The sequence below is a fragment of the Canis lupus genome, chromosome 29 (genome assembly GCF_003254725.2).
Source record: "Canis lupus dingo isolate Sandy chromosome 29, ASM325472v2, whole genome shotgun sequence".
NCBI lineage: Eukaryota > Metazoa > Chordata > Mammalia > Carnivora > Canidae > Canis > Canis lupus.
Window position 1 is genome coordinate 28,002,846 of NC_064271.1, and position 24,860 is coordinate 28,027,705.

At 38.3% G+C, this 24,860-nt stretch overlaps 1 long non-coding RNA gene across 1 annotated transcript; it reads right to left on the reverse strand.

Moving 5' to 3' along the window:
- Positions 1 to 458: 458 nt before the first annotated feature.
- LOC118352811 (uncharacterized) lies at positions 459 to 24,855 on the reverse strand. Its single transcript, XR_007407099.1, has 3 exons — positions 24,765 to 24,855; positions 2,713 to 2,810; positions 459 to 1,955 (listed from the first exon to the last, which is right to left on the reverse strand). It is a non-coding gene; the product is annotated as an uncharacterized LOC118352811 (long non-coding RNA).
- Positions 24,856 to 24,860: the final 5 nt, after the last annotated feature.

Genomic DNA, 24,860 nt, shown 5'->3' on the forward strand with positions numbered 1-24,860 from the left:
ATAAGGTGATGAAGAAAACCCCAGGACACGGGGACAGATAGAGCGCAGACTACTGAACAACAAATGGTGGGAAGACATTTAGATTCTGAGAATAGTTTCACATCCTTTTTGCTTCTATTTTTTTTAATGAATATTTCTTAGAATGAGAATTCTTGAAAACCAAAAGATTTCTGTATTTATTATTTAAAAGACTAAATTAACTCTGATTACTAGCACTGGTGATTATAATTTTACCATTTTCAGGAAATTTATTTATTGAAGTAGCACATATAGAATACTGCCCCAAAAGAGTCTCAAATGAAGCCAGTTAAGACCTAAGAGAACTTTTTAAAAATTCAAATGTTATGTTTCATTTATTGATCTTGGTGATAGTTACAGGGGTGTTTTCATTTTGTAAACATTCATCAAACCCTATACGTAAAATGTGTATACTTTTCTGTATGCATTACACTTCAATGAAAAAAAAAAACTGCTTGAAAAAAAAAATCTCACCACAGCTTCTGTCTTTCTTCAATCCATTGTGGTAATTCTGGTGTTCAGTTCCCCTAAATGTTCCTTTTTATCCCTACAATTCAGGATGGGGCCAATCAGTGTCCTTTCTTGGTCCTCACTCTATGTTAGGAAGGAGGGAGAAGAACAGAAATCTAGGTGGTTGAGTTGGTATTAGTGTGTTAACCCCTGTATATGATTTAGAAATATAGACCTTGTGACTATAATCAGAACTCTGGTCTGCCCCCACGGGCTTCTACCTGCCTGTAACTCGGAGCAAAGCAAGATTGTTTTTAAAGTACAGTGATAGGGCTTATGTGTTTTAATATTTCCCTAGGCTTTTTTTTTTTTTTTTTTGTATTTGGCTATTTACAAATTTGACAATTCAGAGAACCAGGAATTTATTCCTCATTATCTCAATCCCTCCTCTTAATCAGCTCTCTGTGTGATGGAAAGGAAAGCTGATATTTTTTCATATCCTAAAGTTAACATGCTGCTTTTCTTGGTAAAACGTCAGATTCTTTTACCTGAAGGTAAGGAAAATGTTCCCCATGATCCCTCCACCGTTATGGAATCGTGTGAGAGAATGAGTCTTAAGACGTATACAAATGAAAAAAAAAAACAGTATTTAGTCTTCATATTTACCTTGTTGTGTTAGCTTGAATAAACACAAGCGTGGAATATTTTGTTGGTGTAGTTTGCATTTGCTACTTCCCAGGAAAAATACATTTCATCATCTCTATCAATGAATGTTTTATTTAGGGACGCCTGGGTGGCTCAGCAGTTAAGTGTCTGCCTTCCACTCAGGCCGTGATCCCAGGGTCTCAGGATCCAGTCCCACATTGGGCTCCCTGCATGGAGCCTGCTTCTCCCTCTGTCTGTGTCTCTGTCTCACTCTCTGTGTCTCTCATGAATAAACAAATAAAATCTTAAAAAAAAAAATGTTTGGGATGTCTGGGTGGCTCAGTGATTGAGCGTCTGTCTGCCTTTGGCTCAGGGCATGATCCTGGAGTCCCGGGATCGAGTCCCACGTCGGGCTCCCTGCATGGAGCCTGCTTTTCCCTCTGCCTGTGTCTCTGCCTCTCTGTCTCTTATGAATAAATAAATAAATCTTTTTTAAAAAAGTTTTATTTAAATATTTAAACACCAAAAATACCTGATGCAAGTATGTAAAAGTATATTCAAAATTTGAAATTACTCAAAAAGAATTATATTGATTCATATATATATGTATGAATATATATAGACTATACATTTCTAGACTAAATATTAAACATTAGTTCTATAATTAAATGTTTAAGAGTGACTTCCTTCAGGGCACCTGGGTGGCTCAGTTGGTTAAGTGTCTGCCTTCAATTCGGGTCATGATCCTGTGGTCCTGGGATCAGCCCTGCACTGGGATCCCTGCTCAGCTGGGAGCCTGCTTCTCCTCCTGCCTCTGCTGCTTCTCCCCTTGTTTGTGTGCTCTGTCAAATAAATAAATAAATAAAATATTTTTTAAAAACCCAGCAACTTCCTTCATTTCTGGCTTTTCTATACTTTGTATATCTTTCTAGTATCTGCACATCTAACCTTCCATGGATGCGGTCCAAAGAAAGTCTATGTACATGTAAATGCATTTCCCCCCCAAATCATTAGGAATGAATGCCACAAATACTTTCAAAGAGCATCAGAAATTATTCAGTGCACATAAATCTTAAAGCTTTTAAGTATAAAAAGCCATGATAAAAAATAAAAAGACAAAAATTTACAAATTTATGGCAGACAGAAATTTACTGGAGTACCTGGCTGGCTCAGTTGGTAGAGCATGCAACTCTTGATTTTGGGACTGTGAATTTGAGCCCCACGTTGGGTGTAGAGATTACTTAAAAATAAAATCTTAAAAAAAATTACTGTTCTGTGGGTATAATGAATTTTTAGAAGACAGTAAGGAAAATACCAATACATGAACTGAAAAATAGATATGGGTCATAAAATGGCAATTCACAAAAAAAGAAATAGAAATGGCCAACGAATGTGTAAAAATATCACACTTCATTAGTAATTACAGTGCACGGAACCCAACAATGGGATGCATATGGTTATGTAAAATCTACAAAAATCAAGAGTTTTCAATGAACTGGGATGATGCTGGGAAATGAGCACTCTCATTTGCTGTCAATGTATGTAAAATGCTGGAAACTGTCAGGAAGGCAATATGACCATATGCCTTCGAATTCATACCTTTGACCAACGGATGTAGCTTCTGAGATTCTCTTCTAAATAGTAATGGATTAATTTGAGGATGTATGTGTAGGTATGGATCACAGTATTGTACACCACTGTGAAAAAGAGAAAATAAAAACCACCTCAATGTCTGACAATCACAAATAAGGAAAACAGAGACTAAGTATTTAAGAAATTTTCCAATGCAGCAAATGAAATGCAAGGCTGAACTTAAACCCGGGTCTGTGTGCCTCCCGCACCCTTCCCTAAGCTCCTTTATAAAGCTGGTGGTTTTCCTGGGATTTCCTTGAAGTGTCTCTCAGATTCTGGTATCACGAGTTTGTTTCTGAGCTCAGTATTAGATGGTGGTTTTCAACCCTGCCTGAGGCCCAGCCTCAACACTCTGGGGGTCCAAGTAAGATTCTGGAGCCTGGGGGAGTAATATTGCTACACAACAAAACCTCTGACACCCTCCATCCCAGGGTTGGGAGACTGGCACAAAAAACCTGGACCCAACATTGCATCAGCACGATGGCATATCTCATGAATGCTAATTGCACTTAGATATACAGATTGTCACCTTCTCCAGGAACCAATGCCCTGGCTGCCTGTCTTTTCTGTTGTATTTTCTCACTAAAGAGGTGGTGCTTCTTTTTTTTTTTTTTTTTTAATTTTTATGTATTTATGATAGTCAGAGAGAGAGAGAGAGAGAGAGAGAGAGAGAGGCAGAGACATAGGCAGAGGGAGAAGCAGGCTCCATGCAGGGAGTCTGATGTGGGATTCGATCCCGGGTCTCCAGGATCGCGCCCTGGGCCAAAGGCAGGCGCCAAACCGCTGCGCCACCCAGGGATCCCATGGTGGTGCTTCTAAAAGCCTCTACTGTAGTTCCTTTGCCAAACATTCTGACATGGAAGGACAATGGTTGAGATAACTATGATCTCTAAATTGGATTTCTGGGTTCCCTGACTATCTGCCTCAGAGGCTGCAGCTAAACAAGCCAAACATCTCCCACACCCTGGTTCAATTGTCAACTAAACCTCATGACCCTAAACTAGTGATTTTCAAAGAATGCACCATCACCTGAAGCTTGCTAAGATATGTGAACTTGGGATGCCCCACCTAGAATCCTCTGGGTCCTCTGGCTGAGAACGGAGAGGGGGGGAGGGGTGGAAAGGTGCAGGAAGGGTGGGGCCCCGAAGTCTGTGTTTTAACAGGCCTTTCAGGGGATTCTGAGGAGCTCAAATAGGAACCACTGCACAAAGCCTGCAGTCCACATCCTTTCTTATGCCCACTCACATAGTATGTGTCTCATAAATTGACCTATTGAGATAACTTTTTTAAGTTGTATTTTACTGAGCCTCGACCAAGAGTCATGCAGAATCCTGGATGGAGGGAGGACGTACAAGAAGCCAAGTTGAGATTCTTATTCTTAGGTGATGGCAAGAGTAATAGTATGAAATGCAGTGAGTAGGTTAGACTGCAGTTCATGATTAATTTCCAAGGGAATGAGGAGGAGGAGGAGGAGGAGGACAAAGAGAAACTCCGTGGTTAAACAGGTCTGTAGAATCCTTTGCCCCAGGCTCAGGCCTGCTAGGATCCATCCTAGAGAGCTGGAGGTTTATTCAGTGTTTACGCACTTCTTCCTCAGCTTGTCATGCCGTAGACAAGTGGTTGATGTGTGCAGACTCTTTGAGGACTTGTCGGGCATACTGACGGTATTTCTACAGAGTATGCATATTTGGGGGCGGAGTGCTTGCAATACTGAGCTGAACCATGAAGGATGGCATCCTGAGAGTGTTTGCCACGTGACTGAGAAAGGTGAGAATCACTGTCACTGTCTTCTACACTTTGTCCCCGCCACTGCTGCTCTTCCTGGACTGAGATGCCTCTGCTTTTGAGAGCTGAATCTCTCTAGGTGCAATGAGTAAGGAGGGCTACTCTGGCTCTGCATGAAACCTAAGGCTCTGGAGAAAGAAAGGGAAGTAGGCAGAGGGAATCTGATCCCAGAGGAATCAGAGGGGTGAGGCTCCAGGCAAAGGGATGGGAATCCCTTTACTTGTCTTTTCTACCAGGCCCTCTTCCTCTTTTCCTTGGGGTTCCCAAAGATGTATAGCTGCACGTGCTGGTCACTGAAACATTACATAATGTAGCATAGAGTGACAAATGTCTGCTACAATGCCTGGTGCATGATAGGCCTTTATTATTATTATTACTACTACTACTACTACTACTACTACTACTACTACTACTAGTGATTTATTATTAAAGTGGGTTTTTTCCTTCCTCTTTCATCTATCTTCTTTAGTTAGCTGTCTGACAAACTCCCACTCCAAAGACTGGTTAGAAATATTACTGCTTTCTCGTGGAAACCTTTTCCACCTCTTCCATCCCTCATACTAACTAGATAACATTGCTCACATCCTTCTTCCATGTGGACACTTATATATTACATTATGTTGTGTTGTGTTATGTCATTACATCATATTTTGTTGTGTGTCCACACTCCCCCCTCATTGCGAGCTCTTTAAGTGACAGGGCCCAGGTTTTACACATGTTCAGATCTTCCCAGGAAGCACAGCACTGAGCACTTACTGAATGTGTGTTAAGTGAATATTGAAGGAACTGAGTCATGGAGAAAAAACTGAAAGTCTAAGAGCTACATGTGTTAGTGTGAGAATATGATCTATCAACACAGCCTGTCACTACATATCGTTGTGTTCCCAGGTTTCCAAACGCTACCTCTTTTTTTATTATCCTTCTTAAGTCTCACTGCCCTGCTTATTTCATGTGGATTTTTTGCCAGTTTCCCAGTGCATAATATTTTTTTAAAATCTTATATATTTATTTATTTATTCATGGTAGACACAGAGGGAGACAGAGACATAGGCAGAGGGAGAAGCAGACTCCCTTCTGGGAAGCCTGATACGCAGGACTCGATCCCAGGACCCTAGGGTCACGCCCGGAGCCGAAGGTAGACACTCAACCACCTAGCCGCGTAGGTGTCCCCACTGCACAATATCTTGAACTGCAATTTGCTCCAGTTTTTTCAGCTTTTGTCACATCTTCCATGGGGTGCATTTTTTTTATGTTAGAAATCTAAGACATTGTCAGCTAACATTTACTGAACCCTTTTTCCCCTACTTTTTCCCTAAAAGTTACTTTAAAAAATGTGTTTATAATTTATTTTTTATTGGTGTTCAATTTGCCAACATACAGAATAACACCCAGTGCTCATCCCGTCAAGTGCCCCCCCTCAGTGCCCGTCACCCATTCACCCCCACCCCCGCCCTCCTCCCCTTCCACCACCCCTGGTTCGTTTCCCAGAGTTAGGAGTCTTTATGTTCTGTCTCCCTTTCTGATATTCCCCACACATTTCTTCTCCCTTCCCTTATATTCCCTTTCACTTTTATATTCCCCAAATGAATGAGACCATATAATGTTTGTCCTTCTCCGATTGACTTACTTCACTCAGCATAATACCCTCCAGTTCCATCCACGTTGAAGCAAATGGTGGGTATTTGTCGTTTCTAATGGCTGAGGAATATTCCATTGTATACATAAACCACATCTTCTTTATCCATTCATCTTTCGATGGACACCGAGGCTCCTTCCACAGTTTGGCTATTGTGGACATTGCTGCTATAAACATTGGGGTGCAGGTGTCCCGGCATTTCCCTGCATCTGTATCTTTGGGGTAAATCCCCAACAGTGCAATTGCTGGGTCGTAGGGCAGGTCCATTTTTAACTCTTTGAAGAACCTCCACACAGTTTTCCAGAGTGGCTGCACCAGTTCACATTCCCACCAACAGTGTTTTCTCCGCATCCTCTCCAACATTTGTGGTTTCCTGCCTTGTTAATTTTCCCCATTCTCACTAAAAAATGTTTTAATTGAAGTATAGTTCATATACATTATATCAGTTTCAGCTGTGCAACACAGTGATTCAACAATTGTATTTAATATGAAGTGCTCATCATGAAAACTACAGTTACCATTTGTCACCATACAAAGTTATCACATTATTGACTATATTCCCTATGTTTTTCATCCCTGTGACTTGTTCTATAAGTTTATACTTCCTAATCTTCTCCTATTTCATCTAGCCCCTCTCCTCTGGCAACAACCAGGTTTTTTTCCTGTGTTTATGAGTCTGTTTCTATCCCATTGCTTTTTGATTTGGGAGGCGGTTTTTGTTTTTTTTCAGATTCCACATATAAGTGAAATCGTAAGGTTTTTCTCTGCCTGATTTATCTCATTTAGTGTAATACTCTCTAAGTCCATCCATGTTGTTGCAAATGGTAAGATTTCATTCTTTTTTAAGGCTGAGTTGTGTGTCTATAACACATCTTCTTTATCCACTCATCTATCAAAGAACACTTGGGTTGCTTCTGTGACTTGGCTACTGTAAATAATGCTGCAATGAATACAGTTCATATATCTTTTCAACTTAGCATTTTCATTTTCTTTGAATAAATATCCAGAAATGGAATGGCTGGATCATATAGTAGTTATATTTGTAATTTTTTGAGGAACCTCCATACTATTTTCCATAGTGGCTGCACTAGTTTACATTCCCATTATTCACATATTTAACAAATATGTATTGAGTATCTACTGTTGTAGGTAATTACATAATAAAAGAGATAAAAATCTGTGCTATGTACCCGGCTCTGGCCTGGATACTGTCTACTTTATCATCTTATCCAGTCGCATTTTGTAAGAATGAACTTTCCAAGTATCATGGCACACTTCAACCTAGAGAACTGGGAAAATTTTCTGATTTACATTAATCTCTTTTATCTTGAGTGGCAAAAGAGATAGTGAAATTACCACTAACTATGCCATATCCCTTCGCATATTATAAAATTCACTAAGTTCCTTTTCTGGCTCACAGCTCTTCATTGTTAACCATTGAGTAGGCACCCATGAAAACTGCATCCTAGCCCATGGGCTACACGCAGCTCTGAGTATTTACTGGGTGAGGTGACTAATCGTATTTTGCACCCAGGCAGCAGCTTCAATAAGACCATGAAAGCTCACGTGTGCCTGGATTCTTATAACTACTCTTATTTTTAGGATAACACCCACATGGCACACAACTTTGAAATACCTGACTTGATTTGTAATCCATTTCTGAACCTGGGGACTACTGAAGAGTAAGGAAGAGACACTTTATCTAATGTTACTACTTAAATAGTATTTTAAGAAACACATGATGAAATATAGTTTTACTATGGTGAAAAAGACAACGTAAAATTTATCATCTTAGTCATTTTTAATTATTCAGTTTGGCAGGGTTAAATATATTCATATTGTTATGAAACAGATCTCCAGAACTTTCCCATCTTGCAAAGCTAAAACTCTGTGCCTATTAAACAATAACTCCTCTTTTTCCCTGAAATATATTTTATAGGGCTTTCATATACAAAGCTTATAGCATTCAATCCTTTTCTTGTATAGGTTTCTAAGAGCACAAGAAGCAAATAGTAAAGACACAAAATTGCTGTGTTTCCCTATGAGTCATTCTAGCCATCTGTAAAAATCAGTGGCTGTCAGAGAGCACCCTAAGTGACTTCAGGCCTTTAACAGATAACTCAGGGCCTCAGTGGTACCAGGGAGTTGGAACACCTTTTGCTTGTTTGTGTGATTTGGGAGAACTTCTAGAAACAGGTTCTAAGAGATAAAATGGCTTCAGAGCTGTGGGCTTATCCCCAACCCTCAATGCTGGCATTCTTTTCCTCACACTTCAGACAATAATCACATGGCCTATACTGAAAAAGGTCCAATGACAGAAATCTCACCACACCTGAAATCAATGTTCCTTCATTGTCTTCCCTTTATGATAATAATAGGTTTTGAGAAAATGGCAAAAAACTGCTCTCTTGTGTACCTGAAAGAAAAGTGTTTGGAATTACCTGTCTGGTCTGGTTCTATGTCTTGACAGCTTCAGCCTTTCTTTCCTCCTAAATGCAATCTGGATGTAGGAGGTCTTAAAATATTTTTAATGAACAGAGTATGTGACAACTGAGCCTTGCACATCAGTATAGTTCATTCATGCATTCAATAGTCAGCTGTCTAGAGAAACAGTCTGATGTGCAATGGAGTCTAGAAGCTGGGAGACCTCCTGGGGGATACATTTGTTTGTTTTGTTCAGTCTTTTGTCTTCTCAAGATCTCTGATGTCATCCTTCCTCCCATTCTTTGTCCATGTGATTAAGGCAGAGCTAACCCAGCCCTACTTTTATGGGCAAGCATGTCATCCTAACCTGCTTTCCCAACATCGCATTCCATGTGATGACGGAAGCCATCGCATGATCCCTTATCTCTGTCTGGGGTTCTAAGAATTGCCTCCTGCCAGACACGGGTGTCCAGAGCAAGATCCAATAACAGGTACTATAGTGTAACTTTCAGCTACAGGGTAACATGGTCAGAGAGAGTCAAAGTGACCAATCAGAGTGAAGGTCACCAGCTCAATCTGATTGGAAGGAGAGCAAGAAAATTAAGTATATTAAAGGAAAAGGAGATTTCATTAAGAAATTGCTAAAGAATTAAGAAAATGTAAAGGCATACCTGAACCTCGGAACATTTTTAGAGAATTGAAATCAAGTAAAAATATTCCTAAACTATATTAAATGGCATATATGTATCTGAAATATATTGAAACTATTTTTTGAACAAGAAAAAAAAATAGCGCATGCTATCTTTACTCCGAGTCCTATTGTATAAGGTGTTTTTGTCAGACTGGTACATTAATACATTCTATACAGATAGTTGATTTATCTATCTCCTATTTCAAGAAGTTTTTCTGGACATTTTGAAATGAACTGTGACTTTGAGTTGAAGATTAACTTGTTTAGAAGACTTTGTGCTGCCAAAAATACCAAAAGATAACAAAAAATAATAAAGAAATAAGCAGCTCAAACTTTGCTGATCTTTATGATAACCTAATTTCTCTCATGGCTACCTACTTTTGGAAGTTCCATTAACTCTATCTTGCACAGATTACTAGAGCAGTAGCTTTCCAATTTTTTGAGCCTGACACATCATAAGAAATATTTTAAATTGAAATCTAGAACAGGCATTTACATGTAGACATATAACTGAGAAAGTGTTATGGAAATATTTCTTTCCTTTGCCACCTGCAATTCAGATATTTTATTTTCTATTCCATTCCATCTTATTCTTATTTGTTTTGTTCTATCATACTCTATTTAATTGCAAAAAGTCAATTATGACTCACAAAGTTGATTTCACAACTTCCTAATTGATCTTAATGAGTAGTTTGAAAAACATTGCTCTTGTCTAGGATACAGCAAAGAATGAAAACTAAAAATGTCTTATATATGTACCAGCTCCAAAAACTTTGCCAATATACTTCAGATTCACTTCCACACTTCTTTTTCACTCATTTATTTATTCATTCATTTCATTTATTAGAGGAAGACCTATGAAGCCTCTGCCAGGAGTTGGGCATTTGGTCAATTATTGGGAATATAGTGGTGGGCAGGATAAATTCCAGAGTTTACAGGACTAACCAACTCTAGGAGAGCTTGAGTCAGAAGAGAGGCAGTGGTGGAGTGAGGAAGGAGGTGGAATGTACTCTTATATCATGGCTCTCAGGGAGTCATTTACTCAAGAGTTTCTTGGTGGTAACAATGAATACAGTTTTCAGAAAGGAAGACATTGTACTTGGGTTCTGCTCCTATGATGATGAATAAGTATGGGCAGTCTCTTCACTGCTGCTAGTCTGATAATGTGGGGGTAGGCAACACATAAATGATTATGATACCCTATAATAGTACAATAGACCAACATAACCACTTTTAGTGGCATGGAATTAACAGATAGTTAAAAACAGAGTAAATGAAGACCGCAAGCAGGGAAGAAATGACAAGAGATGAGGACAAACACTGGGAAAGGAACCTGGTTGTTGGGAGATCTTTTCCAGGATAGGAAGAGATTTGAAGATTTTTTACAGGTTGAGGTAAAGGAACCAGTGCAAAGGCCACGACTGGGCATGATTAATTGATGTAGTACAGGGTTGGTGGATTTGAGGGGTGAGAGATCAAGTATAGAGGTGGAGGGATTCACCTGGGAAAGATTAACAGTGACCACTTTATGCATAAGACAAATGAATAATAGCCAAGGCCTGCAATATTGTTAAATTTTTTATGAGAGCAAAAATATTATTTGATGTGGAAATTTTGTCATTAGCCACCTTTTCTCATTTTTTGAATGCTATATAGATAAAATTTTGTCCTGAAACTACTCAAATTACAAGTCCTCTTGCCTCATCCTTTATTTCATTGATTTATTTGAGTTTGTCAAAATGACATCATCTTTTACTCCACGGTCCTTTATTTTTTTTAAGTTGTACTTGAAGAATAACATAATATTGAAAAGCAAAGGAAATAAAAGTAAAGAGCTAGATGAATTTTCACAAAGTGAGCACATCTGTGTGAACTTTGTACCCTTTTTAAGAAACAACATGACCAGCAGCCTGGAAGTCTGTCCTTCCCAGGGACCCCTAACAATTATTCTCTCTCCATCCAAGGGTAATCACTATCCTGACTTCTAACAAGAGTACATTTTTAAACAAGAAAATAATCCAAGCTCTCTGATAGATAAATCCACATGCAAGAAGGTATTTCTTTAAAAGTTGTCCAAATAAGGATTCTATTTCCAACCTGTTCTCAACTGTTTACCCAAAATGTTTCCCTCACTCCTATACTGTTTGCCTAGCTGGAGTAAAAGTAGGGTGAATAAAAGGCCAATCAGAAGGCTTTTTTCTGGAAGACTCCCCTTAGAAACAAACATTTTGAAATAAAATGGGGAGCAGAATTAAAACCAAATGTGAACAGCCTACTTACATAATAAGTAACCTATCTCTGGCTATCTTATGCATCTGATACATTGGTATCTTTTTAAAAACAAAATTTTTTCATAATTCTTTTTTTTTAATTTTTATTTATTTATGATAGTCACAGAGAGAGAGAGGCAGAGACACAGGCAGAGGGAGAAGCAGGCTCCATGCACCGAGAGCCCGACGTGGGATTCGATCCCGGGTCTCCAGGATGGCGCCCTGGGCCAAAGGCAGGCGCCAAACCGCTGCGCCACCCAGGGATCCCTCATAATTCTTATAAATGAAATTTTAGAACATACAGAAAAGTCAAAACAATCCACAATCACCCAGAGATGCCATTGTTTGTAACAGTGAAACACTAGAAACATTTTAATGCCCATCAGTAGGAAATGGTTAGATTATAGTATATACATACTAAGACACCCTATGCTAAAAAGACTGAAGTAGAACTATATGAACTGGCTTGGGAAATACCTACCATCAATTTAAAGTGAAAATGTCTCAGTATTATATGCATAAAATGACCTCATTTATGCTAAAAATGCAGATGCAAAAGGATTTGGATGTTTATTTTTTTTTACCCAAAAACATCTTCAGGGTGCCTGAGTGGCTCAGTTCGTTAAGCATCTGCTTTTGGCTCAGTTCATGATCCCAAGGTCCTGGGATTGAGCCCACATCAGGCTCCCTGCTTGGTGGGGAGCCTGCTTCTCCCTCTCTCTCTGCCTGCTGCTCCCCCTGCTTGTGTTCTCTGTAAAATAAATAAAATCTTCAAAAACGTTTTCCCTGATCTCACATAGACATGACTTAAGTTTGTTTTAGGAGTAATTAAGGAACACATTATACTTGAGAGACAGTGCAATTTGAGAACAATGACAAATGGCTATTCATTGATTCAATGCCTATTTATTGGTAAATAATGGTTCGAAAACCAATATTCTCATGTCTTGTGGAAATATCAGATATTTAGAGTTATACATTTATAACATTTTCTGTTACGTACTAATTCCTATTTTGTGTGCCATTCTCTTTTGTGAAATATTAAAGTGTTCCTAAGTCAGTTATGATCTATTCAGATATACTGCATGTAAAATTAAACTTAAGATGCAACCAGAATAACCTGAGGACAAGATCATTTATTTCCAATAGTCTGAAAGTTAGTATCCTCATTAGAAATATGACTAATGAGGTATCCTGTTCCCCCCACTATAAATAATTCCTTCTCCATCCTTTTTTATTATACTTCTTAAGAGCCAGTATAAAGGGTCCTCTTCTGTGAAGGCATCTATATTTCACTAAGATAGAATGAGAGGCAGTTTACTTTTCACATACATATTAATATGTACACTGTTGCACTCATCACATATAATTGTAATTCTTTATTTCAGGATATCTCCCAAGAGATTATACACTCCTTAAAAGCAAGGACAGGGGCACCTGGGTGGCTCAGTGGTTGAGTGTCTGCCTTTAGCTCAGGTGGTGATCCTGCAGGGAGCTTGTTTCTCCCTCTGCCTAAGACTCTGCCTCTGGCTCAGGTCATGATCCCACAGGGAGTTTGCTTCTTCCTCTGCCTATGTCTCTACCTCTGTCTCTGTGTTTCTCATGAATAAATAAATAAAATCTTAAAAAAAAAAACAACAAAAAAACGAAGGCAAAGACAATGCCTTATTCCTCCTTAGAACCCTAGCCCCTAGCTTAGTGTTCAACATATACCAATACTATCCCTGAGATACTGCCAATGTTTAGATAATTTTACTTAGACATGAATAGTAGTACCTATATATTTTTAAAACAGCCTTTGAAAAAAATGAACATTTGCACCTGAATGATTCATTTAGCAACTGTGGAAGATTTTATTTTCCAAAGATGACCACCACAATATACCCTATCCCACATGCTCCTTGAACAATGAGACCCAACATTCCTCCTATCAAGTAGTGTGGTTTAGGTCTCCTCCTTTTGAACCTGGGCAGATCTCTGTGACTGCCTTGATCAATATAATACAGTTGCAAGTGATGCCATATGACTTAAAAATGCCATGGACTTTTGCTTTGTCCTCTTAGGACACCTGCTTTTAGAACCCAGCTTCTATGTGAAGAAGCCAGGCAGGCTCATGGAGAGGCCACATGCAGGTGTTCCATCCAATAGCCCCAACTAATGTCCCAGCTGCCAGCTAGCATCAATTGCTAGACATGTGAGTGGGTCCTTGGATGATGGTTCCACCCCATAGCTGTTGTCACCAGCTGATGCTGTGGCAAAGAAAAAGGCTGTCCCTGGTGAACCCTGTCCAAATTGTAGATTTATGAGCGAAATAAATGATAGCTGTTGTTTTAAGCCACTAAGTACAGGAAGCTTGCTATGCAGCCATAGATAACCAGAACAGCCACCACTAGTTTACATGCCAGTGGAAATGGAGGGAAGAGCTAGGGCCCCAGAGCCCTCCCTTCTATTTTGTTCTTAACCCAGTTGTGGAGACAAGCAACATGGTCAAATCCAAATAGGATTCCAACCAACAGGATGGGGGCTCAGTTGGTTAAGTGTCCAACTCTTGAAGACCGCTCTGGTCATGATCAGGGTCATGAGATGGAGCACTACATGGGCTCCATGTTCAGTGGGGAGCCTACTTGGGATTCTCTCTCTCTCCCCCTCTCCTTCTCTTCCCTCCACCTCTCTCTCTCTCTCTCACTCAAATAAAATAAATAAATCTTAAAAAAAAAAAAGAACCAACAGGATGACCCAAACTAGGACAAACAGTCCCTAGGAAATTAATTAGAGTCTATTAAAGTTCAAACAGATACACTAAAAATGAATTTGTAATGTCTGGAGTTTTGTTTTTTTGAGGAAGCATAAAAGAATATTGTGAGCAACTATAAACAACAACTCTATTATTATCTTACTGACATGTTAAGAATCGTGTTACAGGCATGGGAAATTTAATTTAATTATCTAATGCTGGTATTCTGTGACGTCGTGACAAAGGAACTGTTACTTGCTGCAGGATGCTTCAAGATTTACCTACAGTTACTGAATAATCAGTAACTGAGCAAAATATAGTTACTGACCTCATCAATGCTTTTGTCACAGTAAATCAAATTGTGATGAAAAAATTACAATTCAGTGAAATTCTTGATGCAAGTGTAGATGAATTAACCAGCTGGTTTACAGTCATGGGCTGCTTCCTTTCCTCAGAAACTACGTGTGACAGTTAAATTAACCTGAAGGGACTTGGAGGTTGGCAAAGATTTGCATATTTTCCCCCCATTCTTTATTTATGAACTGCCAAGTTCTTTTGAGAGTATAACAGTGCACTTTTATATTAACAATGAAATACATTATTTGGGAGGAAGTAATGAAGAATGAGATTGAAGAAACCAGTTTGTGGCTTATCAACCATTTCAATCTATGAAAATACTGAAAATACTGCAGCATATAACCTTGAGTAGCACTCCCTCGGTTCTTTATTTTTTTAAAGATTTTATTTTTAAGTAATCTCTATACACAATGTGGGTTCGAACTCACAACTCTGAAATCAAGAGTTTCATGCTCTAGCGACTGAGCCAGCCAGTCAATGACCGCTGGCTGGATTCTTTTTTTTTTTTTTTTAATTTTTTTTTATTTTTTATTTATTTATGATAGTCACAGAGAGAGAGAGAGAGAGGCAGAGACATAGGCAGAGGGAGAAGCAGGCTCCATGCACCGGGAGCCCGACGTGGGATTCGATCCCGGGTCTCCAGGATCACGCCCTGGGCCAAAGGCAGGCGCCAAACCGCTGCGCCACCCAGGGATCCCTGGATTCTTTAATGAAGATAAAATGTAAACTATTTTTTAAAGGTTTACTTTTTTTTTTTTTTTAAAGGAATCTCTGTGCCCAGCATAGGACTCAAACTCACGATCTCAAGATCAAGAGTCGCATGTTCTACTGAAGGAGCCAGCCAGATGCCCCATGTAAACTATGTTTATTAAGAACAAAAGGTTAAAGGGCAGCTCAAGAGGTTTAGTGCCGCCTTCGGCCCGGGGCCTGATCCTGGAGACCCAGGATTGAGTCCCATGTCCGGCTCCCTGCATGGAGCCTGCTTTTCCCTCTGCCTGTGTCTGTGACTGTCTCTCTGTGTGTCTCTCATGAATAAATAAATTTTTCAAAAAAAAAAAAAACAAAAAAAAAACACAAAAGGTTAAAAACAAAAGAACACAAGGTTATAGGATTCTAATTTTCAGGGTATCTGGCTGGCTCATTTGGAAGAGCATGCAACCCTTGATCTTGGGGTTGTGAGTTTGAGCTCTATATTGGGTGTAGAGATTATTTAAATAAATATATTTAAAACAAATTTTAATTCTAATTTTCCTTTTATTCCCATTTAAGTCAAACTATCTATTTTTTATCTTGATAATAGCAGCTGTCAAGTCCACAGGAGTCTGACATTAACTAACAAGGGTGTATTCCTTTGGATATCCAATCAAAGGAATGACAGCATTTCTACTTGCTCTCTAGCAGTAGGATACCCTCCCTGATAAAGTTGGAAGAAATGAACTTCAAGGCCCTCTGCTCCTCTTGACGTTTTTTTCATCTTTTCTCTTTTGCTTATAATTCTGAGTGGCTGCTGACTTAAACAAACTACAAATCTGACTCCTAATACATTTTTTAAAGTTTTAAAATCAGTGCAAATTTCTAGAAGGTTGTCATCCATTGTCATTGTGGACTCCCTCCTGGAGCGCTACTCTACTGTATTGTTTGAGTCTTGGAGGGCTAAGATTCATTAAAGATAATTACCAAACCCAAAATATTGATAGAGCATATGCAGAAAAATGCTCATCACAGTATTGTTTATGATTTTTTAAATGTTTAAAATTAAAGACTGTCAAGTTTGTTGCATTATGTAGAGCTTGCACATCATGATTATGAAGAACATTTAGTAACCAGGGAGATCTCATTCTATAGAAGTGAACCCCAAATTTTAAGTAGATTATCAACACAACTATGCAAAAAAGAGCTGATAGAAAAAGGAAGGAAACACATTAAAATGCTAACAGTTGCAGAATAGAACAAAGGGTGTTCTAACAGTAATAGAACAAAGGGTGATTATTTTTTCTTCTCTCATTTCATTCTACATTCCATGAAGGTGATTACATAATTATTACTAAAGTTATTTAAAACAATCACTAGATACTTAACAATGCTTGCATCCAGCAGGAGAGAATAGAGATCATTTTAAGCTATAGGCTAAAATGAAGTGACACATAAATATGGAGAAAGTCTTGACAGGGGTCCTTCTTTTTTGTCATTTTACCCAGATTCAGGAGGCACCTAGGGGTGACTTTTATCACTGAACAGAAGAGTCCCCTTACAAATAAACTCTGCTCCTGGGATGCCTGGGTGGCTCAGTGATTAAGTGTCTGCCTTTGGCTCAGGGTGTGATCCTGGAGTCCCGGGATCGAGTCCCACATCGGGCTCCCTGTATGGAGCCTGCTTCTTCTTGCTTGTGTCTCTGCCTCTCTTTGTGTGTGTCTCTCATGAATAAGTAAATAAAATCTTAAAAAAAAACAAATAAACTCTACTCCTATCCTTTAAAAGAGTCTTTGCCTGACTTCTCCATCTAACTCCTTCACATCCTCAACCCTTCATACACAGCCTGGAGTTAACATAAGGCATTCTGTTTATAAGTAGGAGTGAAAATATTTTACTTTTCAATTTAGAAAACAGCAAATGTACATCAGAAATTGCAAAGTTGTTTTTGAGAAAACATGATTCAGTCAGCATGAAGAGATATGAAGAATATATGAAGATGTGATACTGTCAGAGGTAAGCCTGATTTTGAGGGAAAGACCTTAAATCTAACATAAGAAAGCCAGTAAGAAGTGGAAGTGGAATTTGCAAAATAGGTATAGTTGAAACCCAAACTTTATAGACAAGTATTGGTATAAACAAAAGTTAGATTATGGACAAAAATCAGATTAATCTGGATAGGGATGATTGAGGAAAGAGGGTATTTTGGGTTTCCAAAGTGGACTGGGACTTTCTGACTTGTTCTTTTGTCATAAGCATGTTATTAAGCTGCAGTTTACATGTGTACTTAGAACACAAATTCAGATTTTAGACATTATCAAAAAGTTCTTGCTTTTTCCCTTTATCTGAACAAGGAGAGTTTTCTCCTCTTGCTTAAACAAGTTTAATTTTGGATGATTTTGTTTTCCTGTTCAATGTAAACTTTTGTTTAAAAGACTATTCGAGTTACAAGTAACTATGAATAGATTACTGCAAAATTTATACAAAATGGTATTTAAAATGTTCTTTTGGTTTTCTACCCTGCATGCTCCTAAAATAATTCCACAAAAGTTTATATTCATTTCCCAAATGTGAAAACCAACATTTCTGAAATTCTGGCTGGTATCTTTTGGGCTAATCAATATTATTTGCATATATTTGGAAAAAGGACAAAGGACAAATAAGATTCTCTGTGCCTTGCTCAAAGTCAAATTCTTTCCAAACAAGGATCATTAAAAATTATCCTTCTCTTAGCAAATCCATTTCATCATCCTGTAGTATTTCATATAAATATGTGCTTATGGGTAGCCCTGGTGGTCCAGGGGTTTAGTGCACCCTTCAGCTGAGGGTGTGATCTTGGAGACCTGTGATCGAGTCCCGCGTCAGGCTCCCTGCATGGAACCTGTTTCTCCCTCTGCCTGTCTCTGCCTGTCTCTCTCTCTGTGTTTCTCATGAATAAATAAATAAAATCTTTAAAAATATATATGTGCTTGTAGTAGTTTTCTTTTCTTTTTTTAAAAAAGATTTATTTATTTTAGACAGAGAAAGAAAGAGAGTGTGTACATAAGCAGGTGGGAGAGGTAGAGGGAGAGAATGGCAGACTCCATGTTGACCACAGAGCCAGTTGTAGGACTCAGTCTCACCACCCCGAGATCATGACCTGAGCCGAAATCAGGAGTTGCTTAACTGACTGAGCCACCCAGGTCCCCCATTCTTTGTTAATATGGTTATAAGAAATTTTTCACAAAGTAACCAATTGGGTACAATACATCCTTTATCCATTTATCATCCCCACAATCATTTCTCTCTGACAGAAAAGTATAAAATACTTGTTTGCAGAATATACCTTACTTGTTAATCCTTTTTAAAATGCCTCTTTTCCTTATGTAAATAATTCTAATAAAATTTTCCTCAGACCTTAGGTGCAGCAATCACCCTACTCCCCGTAAAAAACAACAGATCTATGAATTGGTGGCTTCCCAGTCTTTTCCAATGTTAGTTCCCATGATCAGGACTCTAGGTATGGTCTACATCAGTTATTTAACTAATGACTATGAGGAATCTAGCAAGTACATGTTTGTCATTCAACTGTCATACATGATTCAAATATGAGCCAAGTCCTTTGAACACGATTCACACATGGATCAGGTGCTTTATTCACATCTACTTTTCTTTTAACAGTAATCCTTCTTAATGCTCTAATTTTGATATAATTTTAGTAGTGGAATTAACCTGGAACAACTCAAAATTATGTAATCAATTACATTCAGTTTCATTTATAATTACTGTTTAATCTCAGCCTCTCAGCCTAACACCCCAGCAGAAATCTGGTACACACAACGTCAGTCATGGGTGGGTGGAGAGGCCTTTCCAGCTTGCTGATTCATATGGACTCACTAAATATATAAATCGTATTTATTTTTGCTAAAAAGTCTCAAGATTAGTCAAGTATTTGCCATTTCCTTAAACTTGAGGCCTTGGAGAAGTTAAGGGAGAGAGAGTGGAGGGAACTCCCTTCAGCAATTCCTAATTATGTTTCCCTTAACACTCATTTTGAAACAATTTAATTGGTGTAATTTTTTTTAAAGTTCCTGTGGTCAAATAAATTTGGTTTATGTTGGATTAAAAAATTAAATAGGTTTCTTTACCATAGAGTTTCTTGGTCTTTAATATGTTAATATATGTTGTGACTCTCAGAGACATGGGATATAAAATGTTTCCCAAACTGTTTTCAACAGAGAACACCCTTTCCTTTAAACAACAACAGCTTCATTGAGGTATAATTTATATGCCATGAAATTCACTTGTTTTAAAGGCACAATTAAATGATTTTTAGTGAATTTACATAGCTGTACAACCACTGCTAACAACAGAAGTTTAGAACATTTTATCACCTCAAAAGCATCCCATGTTCTCATTTGCTATTACTTTGAATTCCCACCTCCAGCCCCAGGCAACCACTAATCTATTTTCTGTCTTTATAGATTTGCCTCTTCTGGAAATTTTACATAAATAGACCCATACAATATTTTTGTGTGTGTGTCTAGTTTCTTTCATTAAGCATAATATGTTTGAGGTTCATCCACTTTGTAGCATGTATCAGTACTTCATTTACTTTACTGACAAATGGTATTCTATATGGATTTAACTCATTTTTTTAATCCATTCATGAGTTTATGGGCATGTGAATTGTTTCCACTGTGAATTTTGGCTACTGTGAATAATGCTACTTAATATTGATGTACAAGTGTGGACATACATTTTTACTTCTCTTGGGTATATACTGAGGATTAAAGTTGTGAATGATAAAAGTTTATGTTTAACTTTCTAAGAACCCCCCAAACTGCTTTCCAAAATGGCTGCACTATTTTGCATTTCCATTTGCACTGTATGAGTTCTAATTTTCCCACATCTTCCCTACCTACTCATCTTAGTGGTGACTTGTGGCATCTCAGTTGTTTTTTTTTTTTTTTTTTTAATTTTATTTATTTATTTATTCATGAGAGACACAGAGAGAGAGAGAGGCAGAGACACAGGCAGAGGGAGAAGCAGGCTCCATGCAGGGACCCTGACGTGGGCCTCCATCCCGGGACTCCAGGATCACACCTTGGGCTGAAGGTGGCACTAAACTGCTGAACCACCCGGGCTGACTTCATTTGTGGTTTTGATTTGATTTCCTAATGGCAAATAATACGGAAGAGCTTTTCATGTAATTATTGGCCATTCACATATCTTCTTTGCTTAAATGTCTATGGAGATATTTTGTCCATTTTTAAAATGGATTATTTTCTTATTATTGTGTTGCAAGAGTTCCTTGTATTCTGGATACAAAGCCTTAATCAAATATCTGCAAATACCTTCTCTGTGGTGTATCTTTTCACTGTTTTTTCTTTTAAAAATTTTTTTCTTTATTTATTCATGAGAGACACAGAGAGAGAGACAGAGACATAGGTCAGAGGAGCCTGATGTGGGACTCAATCCCAGGACCCTGGGATCACGACCTGAGCCGAAATGCTCAACCACTTGAACTACCCAAGTGTCCCATCTTTTTTTTTTTCCTTCCTTCCTTCCTTCCTTCCTTCCTTCCTTCCTTCCTTCCTTCCTTCCTTCCTTCCTTCCTTCCTTCCTTCCTTTTTTTTTAAGATTATATTTATTAATTCATGAGAGAGACAGAGACACAGGCAGGGGGAGAAGCAGGCTCCATGCCGGGAGTCCAATGTGGGACTCGATCCTGGGACTCCAGGATCACACCCTGAACCAAAGGCGGGTGCAAACCGCTGAGCCACCCAGGGACCCCCTCTTTTTACTTTCTTAATGGTGTCTTTTTAAGCACAAATATTTTTAATTTTGATAAAGTTCAACCTATCAAATTTTTTCTTTTATTACTTGTGCTTTTTTGGTCATTTATGAAAGTCAGGATTTTCTACATTTCTTCTAAGAGTCTTATAATTTTAGCTCTTACGATTAGATGAATGATTCATTTGGAGTTAAACTTTGAGTGTGATGGGAGGTAAGGGTTTGAATATATCTTTTTTGCATGTGGATATCCAATTGTCCCAGCACCATTCATTGAAAAGACTACCCTTTCCCCATTGAATTGCCTTGGCACCTTTGTTGAAAATCAATTGAGCATAAGTGTAAGAGTCTTTAATATGTAAATGTATGTTGTGAATCTCCAACAGGGAGGATATAAAATGTTTCCCAAAATGTTTTTAACAAGGATCCTACCACCTGCCCCCACTCCTTTAAACACAGGCTTTCACACAGGTTCTTACTGCTGTCCACAGAACAGACTTCAGGGAATGCTTCTCTAAGGTGCTCAGGACTCTAACTTTCACTTGCAAAGTTATTGCTTGTTTTTAGAGGCTGAGAGGCTGAGGGTTAATTTGAAGCTGCAAAACCAAAGACATAATTCCTAGTAACATGCTTACAGTTAAGTACAGTAAGGCATCTCACTACGTAGCAATGTATGGAAAGGCTGTAGAAAACACTTGTTACTGAATTAGGCCCATATTTCACACATTGATTGTAATAAAGGGGAGTTTTATAGGCATAATGGATGAAACTTTGGAAGTATGAGAATTCTGCAATTGTGTGTTTTAATTTTTAGGGCAATGCATCTTGCTTGATCATGACATCTCACAGGTCATGTATTAAGGTGTTAAAGAAGATCGATTTGTATGCACCTTAGCATATATATACACATACATGATACACACACATTCATATATACACACACTTTAGAGACATATTTTTCCCTTAAAAAAACAGATTTTATCTTAATGTTCTTTAACCAATGTAATGTAAAATGCTGGATAACTGGGGCACCTGGGTGGCTCAGTCGGTTATGTGTCTGACTTCAGCTCAGGTCATGATCTCCAGGTCTTGGGATCCAGCCCAGCATGAAATTGGGCTCCGCGCTCAGCGGGGAGTCTGCTTATCCTCCTCTCTCTGCCCCTCCCCCTGCTTTCTCTAAAATAAATAAATAAAATCTTTAAAAAAATATCAGATAGGGGCAGCCCGGGTGGCTCAGTGGTTTAGCGCTGCCTTCAGCCCAAGGCCTGATCCTGGAGACCTGGGATAGAGTCCCACATAGGGCTCCCTGCAAGGAGCCTGCTTCTTCCTCTGCCTGTGTCTCCGCCTCACTTTCTGTCTCTCATGAAAAAACAAATAAAATCTTTTAAAAAAAGTCAGATAATTGCTTAAGTAACCTCCTTAAAAAGACTATACTATCTTTATCATTGTATTACTACAACAAAAACAAACCTTTAGTACAAAAATAAGAAGGAAATTAAAATTAGTATCTTTTAATCACTTTGTATATATCTGCGGGACAAGAAAAATACAGAAAAGGTCAATGATGGGAGAAAAAAAACATGCAAACATTTTGATGGAGGAGAATGTCATCATAAATCTAGAAAAGCAGACCAGAAGAGCTTTGTCTGTGCTTTGCTCCCAGAGCCTGGTGGATGTCGTGGACCTACTAACAGAAAGGTGATCCCAGTGAATGCCTGAGGTTCTGGAATCCTCAGAAAAAGACAGTATAAGCCAACACACAGGTTTCTACCAACTCATGCTGAAGTGCATTCAATGACTTTAAACTGATATGTAGATTTTCTAACTATACCTCCTTCTGCTAGTGATTTCCGGATTCTTTTAAAGAGCTTGATGCTGTTCCTGAATATTTAAGATGCTGTTATCTTCCTTTCTACAGGAGTTTCCAAACAGAACAACAGCATCTGTTTCTTTTGGATATTCTATTATTCTATTCTATTATTATCCTATTATTAACATTTATAGAAATTATCTTTCCTTGTAGAATTTTAGCCATATTTAGGGCAGCATTCAGAACATGAAGTACCTCCTCCCTCCGCCAGGGTTTGTGTGCTCTCTAGTTTTGGGGCTTAATAGCCTTCATCCATTTTTTTTTTTTTAAGATTTTATTTATTCATGAGAGACAGAGACACAGAGAGAGAGAGAGGCAGAGGCCGAGGGAGAAGCAGGCTCCTCGCAGGGAGCTCCATGTGGGACTCGATCCTGGGACTCTGGGATCATGCCCTGGGCCAAGGCAGCCGCTTAACTGCTGAGCCACGCAGGCGTCCCCTCCCTTTACTTTTTAATTCATCATTTAAATCTCTTTTTTTAAATTTTTATTTATTTATGATAGTCAGAGAGAGAGAGAGAGAGAGAGAGGCAGAGACATAGGCTGATGGAGAAGCAGGCTCCATGCACCGGGAGCCCGACGTGGGATTCGTGTATGTATGTATTTATTTATTTTCTTTGCTCAGCATTTCTTATTTATTTATTTTCTTTGCTCAGTATTTATTTATTTATTTTCTTTGCTCAGCATTTCTTATTTATTTACTTATTTATTTATTTTCTTTGCTCAGTATTTCTTATTTATTTGCTCAGTATTTATTTTATTTATTTTCTTTGCTCAGTAATTCTTATATATTTATTTCCTTTGCTCAGTATTTATTTATTTTCTTTGCTCAGTAATTCTTATATATTTATTTTCTTTGCTCAGTATTTCTTATATATTTATTTTATTTATTATTAAATATTTATTATTTATTTCTTATAATTTTTTCTTTGCTCAGTATTTATTTTCTTTGCTCAGTATTTACTTATTTATTTTCTTTGCTCAGCATTTCTTATTTATTCATTTTTTTTCTTTGCTCAGTAATTCTTATATATTTATTTTCTTTGCTCAGTATTTATCATTAAATATTTATTATTATTTATTTCTTATAATTTTTTCTTTGCTCAGTATTTATTTTCTTTGCTCAGTATTTACTTATTTTCTTTGCTCAGCATTTCTTATATATTTATTTTCTTTGCTCAGTATTTCTTACTTATTTTATTTATTTATTTATTTTTTAAATTTTTATTTATTTATGATAGTCACAGAGACAGAGAGAGAGAGAGAGAGAAAGAGAGAGGCAGAGACATAGGCAGAGGGAGAAGCAGGCTCCATGCACCGGGAGCCCGATGTGGGATTCGATCCGGGGTCTCCAGGATCGCGCCCTGGGCCAAAGGCAGGCGCCAAACCGCTGCGCCACCCAGGGATCCCTATTTTATTTATTATTAAATATTTATTATTATTTATTTCCTCTTATTTTTTCTTTGCTCAGTATTTATTTTCTTTGCTCAGTATTTACTTATTTTCTTTGCTCAGCATTTCTTATATATTTTCTTTGCTCAGTATTTCTTACTTATTTATTTTATTTATTATTAAATATTTATTATTATTTATTTCTTATTTTTTCTTTGCTCACTATTTTAAGATTTTCTTTTTCTTTCCCCCCCGTGATACTTGGAAACTTCCAGGCTGCTGCCCCCCGCCCCCCAAGGAGGCCAGCTACAGATTTTGTGTTCAGCTGTTTTCTCCCCGGCCTGGGGGTGGGGTGGGGGGCGCTCGCGTCTTTGCCTCCCGGGCTCCGCGGCGCTTACCTGCGAGGCCCGGCCGTCGACGGGGACGCGCGGCGCGAGGACCGCACCGAGGAGCCCCCGCGCGCCCTGCCCTCCGTGACCTTCCCGACCCGGCGC